Here is a 16603-nt window from a genome sequence, read left to right as displayed (position 1 = left end):
GGGGGGGGGGGGCTACGAGTACTAGTTCTGAAAAAAAAAATACATTAAAATGGTACATTGAACATGTTCTTGCCACATCTTATACTCTTCTACTGCTCTGCTGGTTTCCACGTACCCCTCTTCCACCTCAACAGCTCCAGGGCTGGTTCAGAGCCGGTGCCTTATCTTGAAAAACAGTTCTCCGCGTTTCGACAGCCAAAGAACCAGCTCCCAGCACTCACTGGCACCAACACTTTGCTGGTCTAGAACCAAGAACCACTTAGGTTAGGGGCTAGGGATGGGATTATCATGAACAGGACCAGATAAAGCTGTGACCCCACTTTTATTAAAAATAAAATAAAAAATAAACTGTGAGCTCCTGCTCACTTACGTATCCCCCCCGCTCTCGCTTATATCAGAATGCAAGCAATCAAAGGAATACGACACTTATTATGAAGGTTGACTTTGACAAATAATGAACCCTGAAACAAGTAAATAAAGAGCAGTGTCTCTCCCCAGGGATTTCAAACAGCATCCTGGTAAACTGTCATTTTGAAATCGCATCAAAATCCACCCTGTGTGTTTCGTAAATGCATTCAGTCGGTAAACAGGAAGCCAATGTGGGACAGACCTGAAAACGGTATACGCGCTATAGAACCCCAAGCTGAAGTTTGGTACCAAGTGGCTATGGTTTGTGGCTGCTGAGAAAAAGGGTGTTTCGGATGGACGGAGGTAAACCAGTATACCCCCACTCCGAAGTAGCATCTTGTTCAAGTAGTCCAGAGTAGGTAGAGACAGACAGAAAGAAAGAGACAGACAGAAAGAAAGAGACAGACAGAAAGAAAGACAGACAGAGAGACAGAAAGAAAGAGACAGACAGAGAGACAGACAGAAAGAAAGAGACAGACACAAAGAAAGACAGACAGACAGAGAGACAGACAGAAAGAGACAGACAGAGAGACAGACAGAGAGACAGACAGAGAGAAAGAGATACAGACAGAGACAGACAGAAAGAGATACAGACAGACAGGGAGACACAGACAGACAGACAGACAGGGAGACACAGACAGACAGACAGACAGACAGACAGACAGAGACAGACAGAAAGAGAGACAGGGAGACAGACAGACAGAAAGGGAGTCCACCATTGTTTTTGTGCTCGACGCTACTGGGGCTGGCTAGCGGTGCGAGACACATATAGTGATGCAACGATGTGGCTCTCTAGCCGGTCAAAAAGCAAGCCAGTTCTTCAAAGGTCTGCAGTTTGAACGAACTCCAAAGCAGCACTAGCACCAGCCCAGAACTAGCACCTGGTTGGTGTTGGTGGTAAGGGGGTATCAGGGTACTATTATAATCAGGGCCAGTAGCAGCTTGAAGCACTGGATTAGTACTGAACTGAACTCGACATTCTCCCCATCTGATCCATTGACTGTCTGGTGGTGAACGCGTGTTAAATTAACCAGGCCATGATCAACTGTAACAAGCACCGTGAAGCAAGCAAGCAAACAAACAAGCACTGCATTCAGTGCACTTCAGTGATCATCTCCAATCTGATTTCCAGACCATAAGGACAATGGCCATCACACACTTATCAATCCCACACTCAGACATGCACAATACAAGTGCAAATCAAGAACTCTGGTGTTCATTGGTGGTTCAACACTGGTAACTGGTAGCACAGCCTCTTTAGACATGCAGGAGTCGGATACGCTGCTTACAGACTGGAATGCGAGTTATACAAGTAGGTTATAAACCGTCCTCAGGCGAGAGCGTGTCCAATACCAGATAGCAGCGTGGGAAATGAGGAATTTAAAGCAGACCGCCACAGGACAGACAACATTTCAGACTTGTCCAAATTTCAGCCGTCTGAATGACAGGCCAAAGGCCCGGAAGAATGCGGCTGAGGGTGCTAAAGGGCTTTAGATGTCTGGAGATGGCTTCTCGGCTATTTCCAGGCACATTTTTGAGATCTTCAAAAGGCCAAATTACACTAGACATTAGTTGCCAATTACACTACAAATTGAATATAATTTACAAGAAAATATGTCAGAAGATTCAAGAAAAACATGCTGAAAGTTCTACCCAAGAAAACAGTAGCACACACAGGCCCGTTCCATATCTAGAAAGGAAAAAAATAAAATAAATAAGGGCAGGCGGAAAGGATGGGATGGATTCCTATAGAAAAAAAAATAAGGGCAGGCGGAAAGGATGGTCCAGTTGGTTACAACTTTATTATGAGATAGATAGATAGATAGATAGATAGATAGATAGATAGATAGATAGATAGATAGATAGACAGACAGACAGACAGACAGACAGACAGACAGACAGACACCATAATAACACTCATGAAACATGTCAACAATGACTAGTTTTATAAGTCTATAAGAAATGTAATTAGGCAGCACGGTGGTGTAGTGGTTAGTGCTGTCGCCTCACAGCAAGAAGGTCCGGGTTCGAGCCCCGTGGCCGGCGAGGGCCTTTCTGTGCGGAGTTTGCATGTTCTCCCCGTGTCCGCGTGGGTTTCCTCCGGGTGCTCCGGTTTCCCCCACAGTCCAAAGACATGCAGGTTAGGTTAACTGGTGACTCTAAATTGAGCGTAGGTGTGAATGGGAGTGTGAATGGTTGTCTGTGTCTATGTGTCAGCCCTGTGATGACCTGGCGACTTGTCCAGGGTGTACCCCGCCTTTCGCCCGTAGTCAGCTGGGATAGGCTCCAGCTTGCCTGCGACCCTGTAGAACAGGATAAAGCGGCTAGAGATAATGAGATGAGATATGTAATTAACAGTACAACTATTCTTACATCATAGAGTTAAAATTGAGTCCAAGATTCCAAGTAACTTTATAACAAAATGACTTAAAATGACTAAACTATCATTCGGCATTCCGACTAAACTTTGCTGGACTCAAACTTAGAAAATAGAAGAAAATGAAAACTCTTAAAATATAAATCTACATCCTCCAACGCATATGACTACGACTGTCAGTCAGTCAGTCAGTCAGTCAGTCAGTCAGTCAGTCATTCTTATTATGAATTAAAAAAAATGCAAAACAACTACTGATTGGCAGTTTGGCACTTATCATACTGTACCGCAAAGTTTCATGTAAATTCAACTCTCAATCAACTGACTGGATCAAATCAGATACGGTCAACCCTAAAACACTAGTTCAAATGCATCGTGCGATAAAAACGACAATGGATTATTCTGGTCTTATTTCGTGTGCCACTCAGGGAGAACGAGGTGCCTGTAAATTGTGATGGGGCTCGGACCTTCGGTGGCCGAATTATGAATTTTTAAACCCCATGCGCGTGAGCACCTGGAACTAGAGCTTGTGCTAAAGCTTTCTGTGAGCCCCGCGCACTCTTGATGTTGGATCGGGCTGAGTCTGGACTTGTTCAATTGGTCTGGGGGAGAGGGACGCGCCTGTAAAATTGGGCCAGTCCGTGGCTGAGTTATGAATTTTTAAATGCTTAATATGAGCCCTGGATCCAGCCAGGGCTCATATTAAAAGTTTTCGGTGAGCAGCGCTCATGTGGGGGTGAATAACGGGCCAAGGCGGGGGTCGTAGCGGGCAGTGCCTGGGCTGGTTTGAAAGGGCTTGAGGAGTGGGAGGTGCCTGTAAAAAGTTTGGCCGGGCTGGGCCATCGTTGGCAGAGTTATGAATTTTTAAATTCGGGTCTGCAGGGGCTCCTGTTTCACAGGCCGTGTTACACTGGGCGAATACATATTGCCGTAATATTTGGAAGAAAATTATAAATTAGAAGCAGATTAGACCCATATCTTTAAATTTTTCATGGGTCATCCAGTCCGATGCTTTTGAAATACAGACAGACAAAATGCGAAAAAGTTACCGGTCAATGTCCGCCGGTCTGGCCTTATTTCCCCACACGGAGATAACATGAGAATCCAATCTCAAGTCCAACCTCTGTGTCAGCAACTAAATGAGAGGAGTATGCAGGAGAAGCAATCTTGACCTACATGGAACAATTCAGAACACCGCAGGGTGAGGACGATGCTGTTTTGAGAGTGCAAAGGAAAGATCAATCTGGAGAATGGACCATGCCTTTTTGGGGGGGGGGGGGGGGGGGGGTAGATGAGGCAGCGACAGCGATGGGATGAATGCTAATGGAAAAGGAAAGGACAGTCGAGGAGAGAAAGAGAGAGACAGGAAAGGGATGGATGGGAAACAGCCCATGAGAGAGAGAGTGTGCGTGCGCACTTGTTAATACACTCCCTAGGAGGCGCTGCAGGCAGGAGTAATTATAGCAGCACACTGACCTGTGACGAACGCTACAGCATCGACAGCACCATCCAACCACCAGCACAGGAGAATACGCACATCTACATCACCGAGACATCAAGATACAGATCTCCACATGGTGCAAAAACACACACACACACGTCATCCTTCTTCCAGGTTTCAGTGCTACGACTGTAATAACCCCAAAAACAAACACTCAGTGTACAAAACAGATTCGCTTTATTTTTAATAGGTTGCTTGTCATGGCGGTTTCACAATTCCACAACAGAAGAGAAGCACTTTTACCTGATCAATAAATCAGGATTAAATAGAGAAGGAAAAAAAAAAATATCAGAAACCTCCCATCCATTTACCCTGCGAAACCGGTATAATACCAGAAGGCATATTTGCATACTGGAACATGATTGGCTCGGATATCTTATGATGTAATAACGCACTCCTGCTCCATTCTCCCCCAAATACAGATCTTTCTATTCACCAAATAAATAAAACAAAAACAAGTTTCTGGTAAGCTTTGCATACTCAGCCTTGACTTCAAAATAAAGCAGAGTAAAACAAAGACTACGTTCAGACTGCACCCTGAAACGACCCATATCCGATTTTTTTTGCCCATATGCGACCTGTATCCGATTTGTTATTGACAATCTGAACGACACAGATCCGATTTTTTTCACATGCGACCCAGGCCGCTTGGATATGTGGTCCTAATTCCGATGCATATCCGTTATTTTCACATGCGACTGCAGTCTGACCGGACAGGTCGCATTCATGCGACCTACACGTCATCAACAAGAGACAAACGTCACTATTCTGCGTTGGCTAATCCCGCCTCTTTGGTGGAAAACAACAACATTTGTACAGTTTTCAGAATTTAAATAGACTTTTATAGAATTGATCAAGCTAATGGTGGATTTGGTAGGGACCTGGATGTTGATCTGTTAGCCTGATTAAATAAAACAGTTTCTATAACTGATTTATAACTTAAACCATCCTGTATTACAAGATTATAAGATTGTTCTGGAAATTTCCAGTAATTTGACACCTTCGGTCTCATTAGTCTGCTGCCCACATTAATCAGATTATTGTGTGAGTTCCGCCGCCGCCACAAAAACCACATTGCCAGGTCTCGCCTCATCTCCATGCTTTACTTGCAAACTTGGAGTGCGCTTTTTTTTTTGTTTACGTATTACGTACAATAGATGTGCTTATTACGTGTCACTTTGCGCATGCGGGACACTTTTGGGTCGTTTTCCGTTCATATTGGAGATCGCATACAAGTCTCATAATTGGTAATGTGAACAGCCTAACAAAAAAATCGGATTTCACAACAAATCGGATATGGGTCGTTTTAGGTTGCAGTCTGAACGTAGTGAAACACTGCACACACTAGCACAGTCCAGGTTTCTGCTCAAATCTTGGCAAAACAGTAGAACCAACCCTAAAGACTTCAAGCTTAACCCAACAAATATCCACCTAAGGGTCAATCCATGTGAAATCACCAGAGGCCTCGCCACTGACCATCTCAGATTTGCTTCATACTTTCTGGAAAGATTGTCAGTGTGCCCAATAAATAGTGTACAAAATTTTAGGCTTGTACCTTCGTTAGTTTCTGAGATATAGAGGCTTTTAAAAAAAGGGGCGTGGCCCCAATTTCACTGTAAAAACGCGTGCTACAGAAAACGGACCTAACTTCCATAAGTCATTACTTTTAAACTATTGATGCAAGATACCAACCACCAAAAAATCCTAAAGAAGAAGAAAATGGCAGATCGTGTTGCTGAACCAACTGAGGACGAAATAAAAACTCGACTCGAAACCAAAACAAAGCAACAAAATATAGAATGGAAAGTATTTTATGGTAAAGAACGCATCTTTATTTTTCAAAAATTATTATTATAGCATTTTTCACAAATCGCTCCAGGTCATTTCGTCAGTTTGTTTACATTCTAAGCGGAAATTATTTTGTATCAAGTTATTATTTATCGTATTTGCAAAAAATAAAAATGCTCCGTTTCTCAAAATCCAGTGAATGTGGATAGAATGAAACAGTTATTCCACCACTGGCAAATACAGCCCCAATTACATCCCGTATAACGGCGCTCAAATTACGGACTTGTCAAAAGGCCCAAAATAGAACGTAGGAAAAATCGCCGAAATTAGAAGAAAATATCCTGTTTCATAAGGGTGGAGAACCCAAAATATTTTTAAATTATTGTTAAATGTCATTTTTTGGCATATATATTTCAATTTGTTGTTCAGTCGCTTCATAACATGAAGTGAACATGAAATGCGGCTAGCGATTACCGTAAACCGTGTCCGAGTCCCTGACGTCTGAATGTCGTAAAATATACTTCCTTTGTTTATGTTGTGAAATTCTCAACGATTCATGATAACATGTGGCTGTCGGTTTGTGATACTGTTGATGGCATAGATTGACAAGTGGTCGTCATGCCGGGTCGTGGTAGACCTTAGACAACTGGTGAATCACATAAGAACAGCAGTTCTTCATATATTCATGGAAAACGCACGATCGATGGCATTATTAAGTCTCCAGGCGGGGGAATGGGGAGGTTTATCACACAACAGAACAGTCAGAAGACATCAGACGATATTGTTGACAAGGTCGAGGTCATTGGCTTGTCGTCTGCAACAGCTGCCTTACAGTTGCCAGGTACGCTATGGATTTTTATTACATATTTTGTGTGAGAGACTTTTATGTAATCTGCTTTGTACCAGCTTATTTTTAAACTTAAGTGAAAATCATCATCATATTTATGCCCAAATTAATTCATACCAAATTATATTGGAAGTTGAACTGAAATAAATGTGCGCCCAAATAGATGCTGTGATCATAATTAGGCTTACAAAATATAGCATAAGCTATTATATCTAGTACTTGATTTTTTTTTTTTTACTTTTCATGTTTAAAAATATGGCTTAACTCATACATTTAATTATAATAATAATTATTCTTTAAGGGCTGCACACAATTAAAAATCCAGTTATTAGTTTATTTATTTTTGAGATTTTGATTGTTCTAGATTGTTTCACTGTTTGAGATTTTAAAGTTCTCTGCTGCCCATACTCTTGTGCAAATAGATTGATATTACATATTGTTTCCCATTTTTCATGCATATTAAAAAAAAAAAAAAAAAAAAAAAAAATTCATGAACTATATTCATCTTTATTTATTCAGAATGTTGGAGAAAACTTTTGACTTTTTTAGATACAGCACTACTTTATACTTGCACATGATTATGTAATTTCTATTACTTTTATTGCTCAATATACCGTATTTTCTGGACTATAGAGCGCACCTGTATATAAGCCGCATCCGCTCTATTTTTAAAAAAAAATTAAAAAAAAAAGATATACAAGCCGCACCGGGCTATAAGCCGCAGATATCTATGTTGAAAAATTAGATATTTACTGCATGTACAGAACGATTTTGTACTGTAAATGTACATGTATGTACCTGAACAGATTCTTTCCGAACAGTGCCTTTTAACACGGCAGCAACTTTGCTGATTAAAACGGAACAGAACCAAGAGAAAATAACCGGTATTTATTTACCTTCATTTCTCCTGTGTTTGAAACCACAAGTCACTTTAATCATCTTCGCTGGATTTGAAAATAATTACCAGTTAGTAATTTGTCGTGCGTGTTCTATCTGCTAAAGATCTGCTAATTCTTCTTTGCATTGATTTTTCGTCTATATCTTATTTTTGATTCTACTTCTGGTTAGAGCGCCCCTAGCGGTGGAAGAAAAATCCACAGAATAGCCGCACCTTTGTATAAGCCGCATGGTTCAAAACCTAGGAAAAAAGTAGCGGCTTATAGTCCAGAAAATACGGTATTTATAATTGGTTAAAAAAAATTACTAAAAATGATACGTCAAAAATTTTCGGCATGCTACGTGCAAAAATAGTTTAAAAAAAATAATAATTAGGCTCGCTACACTCGCCATGGTGCCCAAATTAAAAACCTGTCTTTGCCCCGTCCACTCAATCTCATCGTACACGGCTTACAGCCGACTCGGTGCTACGCGCCTCATTGGCTCTCAGCTCATGTACGACTCGATTTCGTGGAATAACTTCAATATTTTACTTCAACCTTTGCAAATGTACAAAAATAAATTGCTGGCTATTAAGAAAATGAAGCAAAACATTTTTATTTAACAAAAGGAATATATTTCAGTTGATAAAAAAACATTACGTTTCCAGACACTTCGTAGACGCTCTTATCCAGAACAATGTACAGCAAGTTCAACAATTTTTACTTTGTCTGCACGTCTTTGAAATGGGACGAAACCCACAGAGACACGGGGAGAACACGCAAACTCCACACAGAAAGGCCGTCCCCCTCGTTAGCCGTGAAGTCTGAACCTGGAACTGTGAGGTGACCGTGCTAACCACTACACCGCTATGTTGAATCAGGTAGGGGAAAAATTAAAAAAATAAATTAATGGTGGGAAAATCAAAAATCATGAATCGAATCTGGTGAACCGTTCCATGTCTGGCCATGACTAGGCGGTAGCAAGCAGAAATGAGGGGAGTTTGAGTACGCAGAACTTACTAGACGGCAGATGCAGAGACGTTTTCCATTTGGGACAACAGAAATTAAAATTCAGTTCATTATGAAGAGCCTTAACTCCAGAAACAGAAGTGCATCCGCTAGTGAAGAAGCACCTATTTTGTATTCATGACATTTTTTTATACATCACACACACAGGGTTAGTCAAAATTATGTGAACACTCGGATTATTTTTCTCCTGAACGTGTGGTGCGCTGTGACCGCTGCAGGCGTAATTGGGCCCTACTTTTTTTTTTTTTTTTGACACCCCAACAGTGACGTCAGACGTCAAGCCACGACATTTCTATAGCGCTTTTAACAATAAACATTGTCGCAAAGCAGCTTTACAGAATTTGAATGACTTTAAACATAAGCTAATTTTATCCCTAATCTATCCCCAATGAGCAAGCCTGTGGCGACAGTGGCAAGGAAAAACTCCCTCAGACGACATGAGGAAGAAACCTCGAGAGGAACCAGACTCAAAAGGGAACCCATCCTCATTTGGGCAACAACAGACAGCCTGACTATAACATTAACAGTTTTAACATGAAGTCAGTTTCGTTGACGTTATAAACTCTTCGGTTGACGGAAACTTGAGAGCAAAACTGTTCATGACAGCTGCAGTCGTAAAGTTAGCTGTAGTCCTCAGCCATAAAAGCATTACTGTAAGTGTCCAGAGCGTCCTCCAGGTGTGACTTTCAACAGTCCATATGGGGCCGTCCTTCACAGGAGTGATGTGATGAGACTCCAGCCAGACACAGGGCACCAGGATGGATCAGGCAGGTCCGAGGAGCAGAAGAGGTCAGCATCTTAGAGATCATGCATAGCATAGCTCCTTTTCAAAGACCAGACGTCTACTTATGGATGGTGCAGGGGTACGCCATTGATGAACTTCCGCTACAGATCTGATTGGCGGAGTATTTCCAAGAGGATGGCGCACCGCTGTGTTTTGGCCGTACTGGTTCGTGCTTATCTCGACCGCACGTTTCCAGGTCGACGGACAGGTCGCGGTGGGCCATTGCCATGGCCTCCATACTCCCCTGATTTGATGCCATATGATTTCTGGTTATGGGGTATGGTGAAAGAGCGCGTGCATAGTAGGAAAGGTCGTGATATCAAGAACCTCAAGGACAGAATAAGGACTGTAGCATCATCTTTTCTCCATGAAATGTGTGTCCGGGCTTTAAATGGTACCGTTGCTCGCTGTTTTTTGTGCGTTGAACACGACAAGACCATCCTGTAAATCGTCTTGCACATATGATGTACGTTTTGTGAATAAATGGCTTCTACCATTGAAGTGTTCACGTAATTCTGACTAACCGTATATAAAATCAATCAGATAAGAGGTTTCCAAGAAAGTCCTGGTCTCTGGTGAGGACTGGAAACAAGCGGATGAGCAAATCGGTTTGAGGGAAGGCTCGACAGGAGAAACCCTACACAGCCCTGACCCTGGGGAGAAACAGCATCATTACTGAAATATCACTCAGCAAAGGCGGGGGGGGGTGCGCGAGAGAGAGAGAGAGAGAGAGAGAGCACGAGAGCTATAACCCATGGAGGGGAGGAGAGGAAGTGAGACACACAGAGGGGTAAGGAACCCCACCCCACCATTTTACGCCATGCTTTTGTTTGGTTTCCACTTAAAAACACATGAGTAGCTACACAGCACCAGAACCTACAGTACCAGTACGTGTGTGTGTGTGGACACACAACGCCTGCCAAAATATCATCAGTTCCAGTCAACGGTGCTTTATTGATCATTTAATCAAGCTTTTTGAGATTTATACATCAGCATAGAATACATTCAGCGTTTCCTCTCAGCCTGATCGGGAACATTAAACGCAATGAAGTGTAGTGTACACACTGATTAATTCCTGCGGCGTGACATTACTACTTCCTGTTACTGAGAAAAAGTTCAACATAGGTGACATGACGACATCATAATCAGGTATCAACATCATACCGAAGGCGGCGTTTAAAAATCAACAGTCCAGGACAGAAAGCGTCCGCCATTTTCAAATCCGGAAAACGAAAGCAGCAGACGGTGAGAGAGAGACAGGCAGGAGGACGTTGTGTCTCCGGGGGGAGATTAGTGAACTGGTCTCGGTTGCCAGTGCATGGAAATGATGGAAACTGATGTTGCTTTTTGCACAAGCTGAATATAAAATCTTATCCCTGTTCGTGTTTGATGACGAATCTTTGTGATTAACTACAGTCCCTCGCACGCCTGACACCAGTCTTGTGCTCGTGTGCTCACCTCCAAGATTTACGTGGTACGCAAAGATGCAGGTTTTCAGATTTTTTTTTCAAAAGCAGAGCTGCTCCTGGACATCAGGTCAGCATGCGAGCAGTCTGTTACATGTCCTATTTACAAACCACTCAGTGAAGTGCAGGAAAAAAAAAGTCATTACATAATAAATCAGATGCATATTCATGTGAACACAGAAATATGAGGAAAAGATTCGTGTCTCTCTCTGTCTCTAATTTCAATCATAATTATATTTAACGGTTATTCCACGAAGTCGAGTCGTACATGAGCTGATAGCCGATGAGGCGCGTAGCACCGAGTCGACTATAAGCTGTGTACAATGAGATTGAGGGCAGCACGGTGGTGTAGTGGTTAGCGCTGTCGCCTCACAGCAAGAAGGTCCGGGTTCGAGCCCCGTGGCCGGCGAGGGCCTTTCTGTGTGGAGTTTGCATGTTCTCCCCGTGTCCGCGTGGGTTTCCTCCGGGTGCTCCGGTTTCCCCCACAGTCCAAAGACATGCAGGTTAGGTTAACTGGTGACTCTAAATTGACTGTAGGTGTGAATGGTTGTCTGTGTCTATGTGTCAGCCCTGTGATGACCTGGCGACTTGTCCAGGGTGTACCCCGCCTTTCGCCCGTAGTCAGCTGGGATAGGCTCCAGCTTGCCTGCGACCCTGTAGAACAGGATAAAGCGGCTAGAGATAATGTGATGTGTGTGAAGCTCATGTCCCCATTTCAGTACCCATAAGCGTGGAATCACTATATATATATATATATATATATATATATATATATATATATATATATATATATATATATATATATATATATAAAATAAATAACTTCTAGGCCCTGCAAACCAGGAGAGAAACCAGAGCATCTCTTATGATGGAGACAATGTATATGGTACACAACCCAGCGCATACACAGTCATACTCTGAAAACGGCCTTGTAGTTATCATGTACGTTCTGTGCAAACTGGACATGGACTCGACCCAGAGAGGCAGCATCTTGTTACGGTCAACAATCTTGACTGACCTCATGGCTCGAGTTGCTAACTCGCCCAGTCAGACAAACTCCTACAGCTCTTCCAAAGTGTACATCACAACCAACAACCTGCCAACCAATCCACGACTGAAAAAAACAAAAAACAAAAAAAAAAAAATCAGCCGAGTCAAAGGCGCAAATTCTGAGAAGAGTTTAGTTCCCAGGTAATTGAGTGGCATTGTGTTAGAAGAGAAGTGAAGTGAAGTGCGTTTTTATTCTGCCGACAACAAAAACCACACACACACACACTAGCACTGCACGTAACGTACTACCCCAATTCCAAAAAAGTTGGGACACTGTACCAGTATAAACTGTACATAACAGAATGCAATAATTTGCAAATCTTGGAAATCCTATATTTCACTGAAAGACGACATACAGTGGTGCTTGAAAGTTTGTGAACCCTTTAGAATTTTCTATATTTCTGCATAAATATGACCTAAAACATCATCAGATTTTCACACAAGTCCTAAAAGTAGATAAAGAGAACCCAGTTAAACAAATGAAATAAAAAATATTATACTTGGTCATTTATTTATTGAGGAAAATTATCCAATATTACATATCTGTGAGTGGCAAAAGTATGTGAACCTCTAGGATTAGCAGTTAATTTGAAGGTGAAATTAGAGTCAGGTGTTTTCAATCAATGGGATGACAATCAGGTGTGAGTGGGCACCCTGTTTTATTTAAAGAACAGGGATCTATCAAAGTCTGATCTTCACAGCACGTTTGTGGAAGTGTATCATGGCACGAACAAAGGAGATTTCTGAGGACCTCAGAAAAAGCATTGTTGATGCTCATCAAGCTGGAAAAGGTTATAAAACCATCTCTAAAGAGTTTGGACTTCACCAATCCACAGTCAGATAGATTGTGTACAAATGGAGGAAATTCAAGACCATTGTTACCCTCCCCAGGAGTGGTCAACCAACAAAGATCACTCCAAGAGCAAGGCGTGTAAGAGTCGGCGAGGTCACAAAGGACTCCAGGGTAACTTCTAAGCAACTGAAGGCCTCTCTCACATTGGCTAATGTTAATGTTCATGAGTCCACCACCAGGAGAACACTGAACAACAATGGTGCGCATAGCAGGGTTGCAAGGAGAAAGCCACCGCTCTCCAAAAAGAACATTGCTGCTCGTCTGCAGTTTGCTAAAGATCACATGGACAAGCCAGAAGGCTATTGGAAAAATGTTTTGTGGACAGATGAGACCAAAATAGAACTTGTTGGTTTAAATGAGAAGCGTTCTGTTTGGAGAAAGGAAAACCCTGCATTCCAGCATAAGAACCTTATCCCATTTGTGAAACATGGTGGTGGTGGTAGTATCATGGTTTGGGCCTGTTTTGCTACATCTGGGCCAAGACAGCTTGCCATTGATGGAACAATGAATTCTGAATTATACCAGCGAATTCTAAAGGAAAATGTCAGGACATCTGTCCATGAACTGAATCTCAAGAGAAGGTGGGTCATGCAGCAAGACAACGACCCTAAGCACACAAGGCGTTCTACCAAAGAATGGTTAAAGAAGAATCAAATTCATGTTTTGGAATGGCCAAGTCAAAGTCCTGACCTTAATCCAATCGAAATGTTGTGGAAGGACCTGAAGCGAGCAGTTCATGTGAGGAAACCCACCAACATCCCAGAGTTGAAGCTGTTCTGTATGGAGGAATGGGCTAAAATTCCTCCAAGCCAGTGTGCAGGACTGATCAACAGTTACTGCAAACGTTTAGTTGCAGTTATTGCTGCACAAGGGGGTCACACCAGATACTGAAAGCAAAAGGTTCACATACTTTTGCCACTCACAGATATGTAATATTGGATTCTTTTCCTCAATAAATAAATGACCAAGTATAATATTTTTGTCTCATTTGTTTAACTGGGTTCTCTTTATCTACTTTTAGGACTTGGGTGAAAATCTGATCATGTTTTAGGTCATATTTATGCAGAAATACTTATAGAAAATTCTAAAGGGTTCACAAACTTTCAAGCACCACTGTATTAAATGTTGAAACTGAGATTTTTTTTTTGAAAAATATATGCTCATTAGGAATTTGATGTCAGCAACATGTTTCAGAAAATTTGGGATGGGGTATGTTTACCACTGTGTTGCATCACCTCTACTTTAAGCAACACTCTGTAAACGTTTGAGAACTGAGGAGACCAATTGCTGTAGTTCTGAAAGAGAAATGTTTTCCCATTCTTGCCTGATATACAATTTCAGTTGCTCAACAGTTCGGAGTCTCCTTTGTGGTATTTTGCACTTCATAGTGCGCCAAATGTTTTAAATGGGAGACAGGTCTGGACTGCAGGCAGGCCAGTTTAGCACCCGGACTCTTACTACGGAGCCATGGAGTTTTAATCTGTGCAGAAAGCAGTTTGGCATTGTCTTGCTGAAAGAAGGAAGGCCTTCCCTGAAAAAGATTTTGTCTGGATGGCAGCATATTGCTCTGAAACGGGTATATATGCATCATTCAACATTAATGATGCTTTCCCAGATGTACAAGCTACCCATGTCATGTACACGAATGCACCCTCATACCAATCACCGATGCTGGCTTTTGAACCGTGCACTGATAACAAGCCGGATGGTCCCTCTCCTCTTGAGCCTGGAGGACGTGATTTCTACAAAGAATTTCTACTTTTGATTCGTCAGACCTCGGGAAAGTTTTCCACTTCGCCTCAGTCCATCGTAAAAGAGCTCAGGCCCAGAGAAGGTGGTGGTGTTTCTGGATATTGTTTATATCTGGTTTTAACTTGCATTTGTGGATGCAGTACTGAAGTGTTCTCACAGACTATAGTTTTCTGAAGTGTTCCTGAGCCCATACAGTGATTTCCACAACAGACACATGTCTGCTTTTAATGCAGTGTCTCCTGAGGGCCTGAAGATCACAGGCATCCAATGTCAGTTTTCAGCCTTGTCTCTTGCATACAGAGATTTCTCCAGATTCTCGGAATCTTTTAATGATATTATGGACCATAGATGCTGTGATCCCCAAATTCTTTACAATTTTACATTGAGGAACGTTATTCTTAAATTGTTGCACGGTTTGCCCACGCAGTCTTTCACAGAGCGGTGAACCCCTCCCCATCTTTACGTCTGAGAGACTCTGGGACTCTGGGACGCTCTTTTTAGACCCAATCATGTTACTGACCTGTTGTCAATTAACCAATTTTTTTTTTAAAAAGCATTTTACACAATTTTTTCTTGCCCCATCCCAACTTTTCCAAAACGTGTTGCGGACATCAAATTCAAAATGAGCATACATTTTTCAAAAAACAAGAAAATTTCTCAGTTTCAACATTTGATATGTTGTCTTCATACTATTTTCAATGAAATATAGGGTTTTCAAGATCTGCAAATCTCAATATTCTGTTTTTATTTATGTTTTACACCAAAAGTGTCCCAAATTTTTTGGAATCGGGGGTGCCCTATACAAAGCAGTCAAACATCGAATTAAAAATAATACAGAAATCAGCATTGAAGTGTGTTTTGCTGAGCCATGCCTCAGACTGTAATCCTCTTAAATTCCCTTTTTCCCAAAATCACTGTAATTGTGCTTCTGCTGAACAGATCACACACAAACCAAAACAATGAATCTTCCCAGACTTCTCATTTGAAAAGTCGGAGGTAAAAGGAAATCTATAAAATTATATGATACGAGCTAAAAAAGAGGCTTACAAGAAAAGCAAAAAAAAAGAAGAAACTTCAATGAACAAACTAAAAATAATATTCCTCCAGTTCCAGGAACCATCACTGTGTTAAAGCGAAAGCAGTTAAAACCTAATCCAGAGCTCCTGGGGGTTATAAATGCCTTATTAAAATGCAATGCACCTTCTCAAAGTCATCTGGAGAGTATAGTATATTTATGGAGATTTTTAAATTAAAAAAAATAAAAAACGTACAGGATGTATGAGCCTGAAAGTGGCTCCCATCAACTGCTGACAATGCAGGTTACAATTATACAGGCCGGGCCACCGCGTCAGCACGACAACGCAATAAACAAGGAGGCATGAAGTGGCGTTTTGTGCAGCTGCTCCTAAAGGAAATCTATTTGCTTGTAATGAAGATAACCGAATCGCTGAGTAAAGAAAAAGCCCCGCAGGTGATGTCCAACTGGACACAAATGAACATTACAAAAGAGTTTATTCAGAAACAGGGGACTGGGCTGTTCCATGAACTAGTTGCTCATTCAGAAAATTAACATATTTAAAGGAGAACTGAAGGCAAATTTATCATCAAAATTCGATTTCTCATTTTATTAAATACACTGACAGTCAATGAAAATGTCCAGGTGACATTTATGAAAATAATTTTATTCATAAGCTATGAAATCATGTACTAGAAGCTTACAGATCAATATACTGACATTTAACTCGAGATGAATAAACAAACAAACAAAAAAAAAAAAATCACAATTGTTGTGAGCTTTGATAACGTACAGTCCGAACAAAATGGATACCCTGTAATTGGAAAGTTGCAGCTTCAGTACCGAGTATTGTCCCCA

At 41.6% G+C, this 16603-nt stretch overlaps 1 protein-coding gene across 2 annotated transcripts in view; it reads right to left on the bottom strand.

The window, feature by feature from the left end:
• Window positions 1-16603, bottom strand: part of si:ch211-45c16.2 (mitogen-activated protein kinase kinase kinase 13) — a 178107-nt gene that overhangs the window by 139122 nt on the left and 22382 nt on the right. The window contains exon 1 of one of the 2 annotated variants that reach the window (XM_060930329.1): window positions 3832-3880. The exons of the other annotated variant lie outside the window; for it this stretch is intronic. The gene's annotated coding sequence lies outside the window, so the exon portion shown is untranslated. Of the gene's footprint in view, window positions 1-3831; window positions 3881-16603 lie in introns of those variants that run through there. 2 annotated transcript variants of the gene reach the window in all.

Source organism: Neoarius graeffei, chromosome 9, assembly GCF_027579695.1.
Source record: "Neoarius graeffei isolate fNeoGra1 chromosome 9, fNeoGra1.pri, whole genome shotgun sequence".
NCBI classification, from domain to species: Eukaryota; Metazoa; Chordata; class Actinopteri; order Siluriformes; family Ariidae; genus Neoarius; species Neoarius graeffei.
Note: the sequence above shows the minus strand (reverse complement) of the source record. Positions and strands in the feature narration are given on the sequence as shown.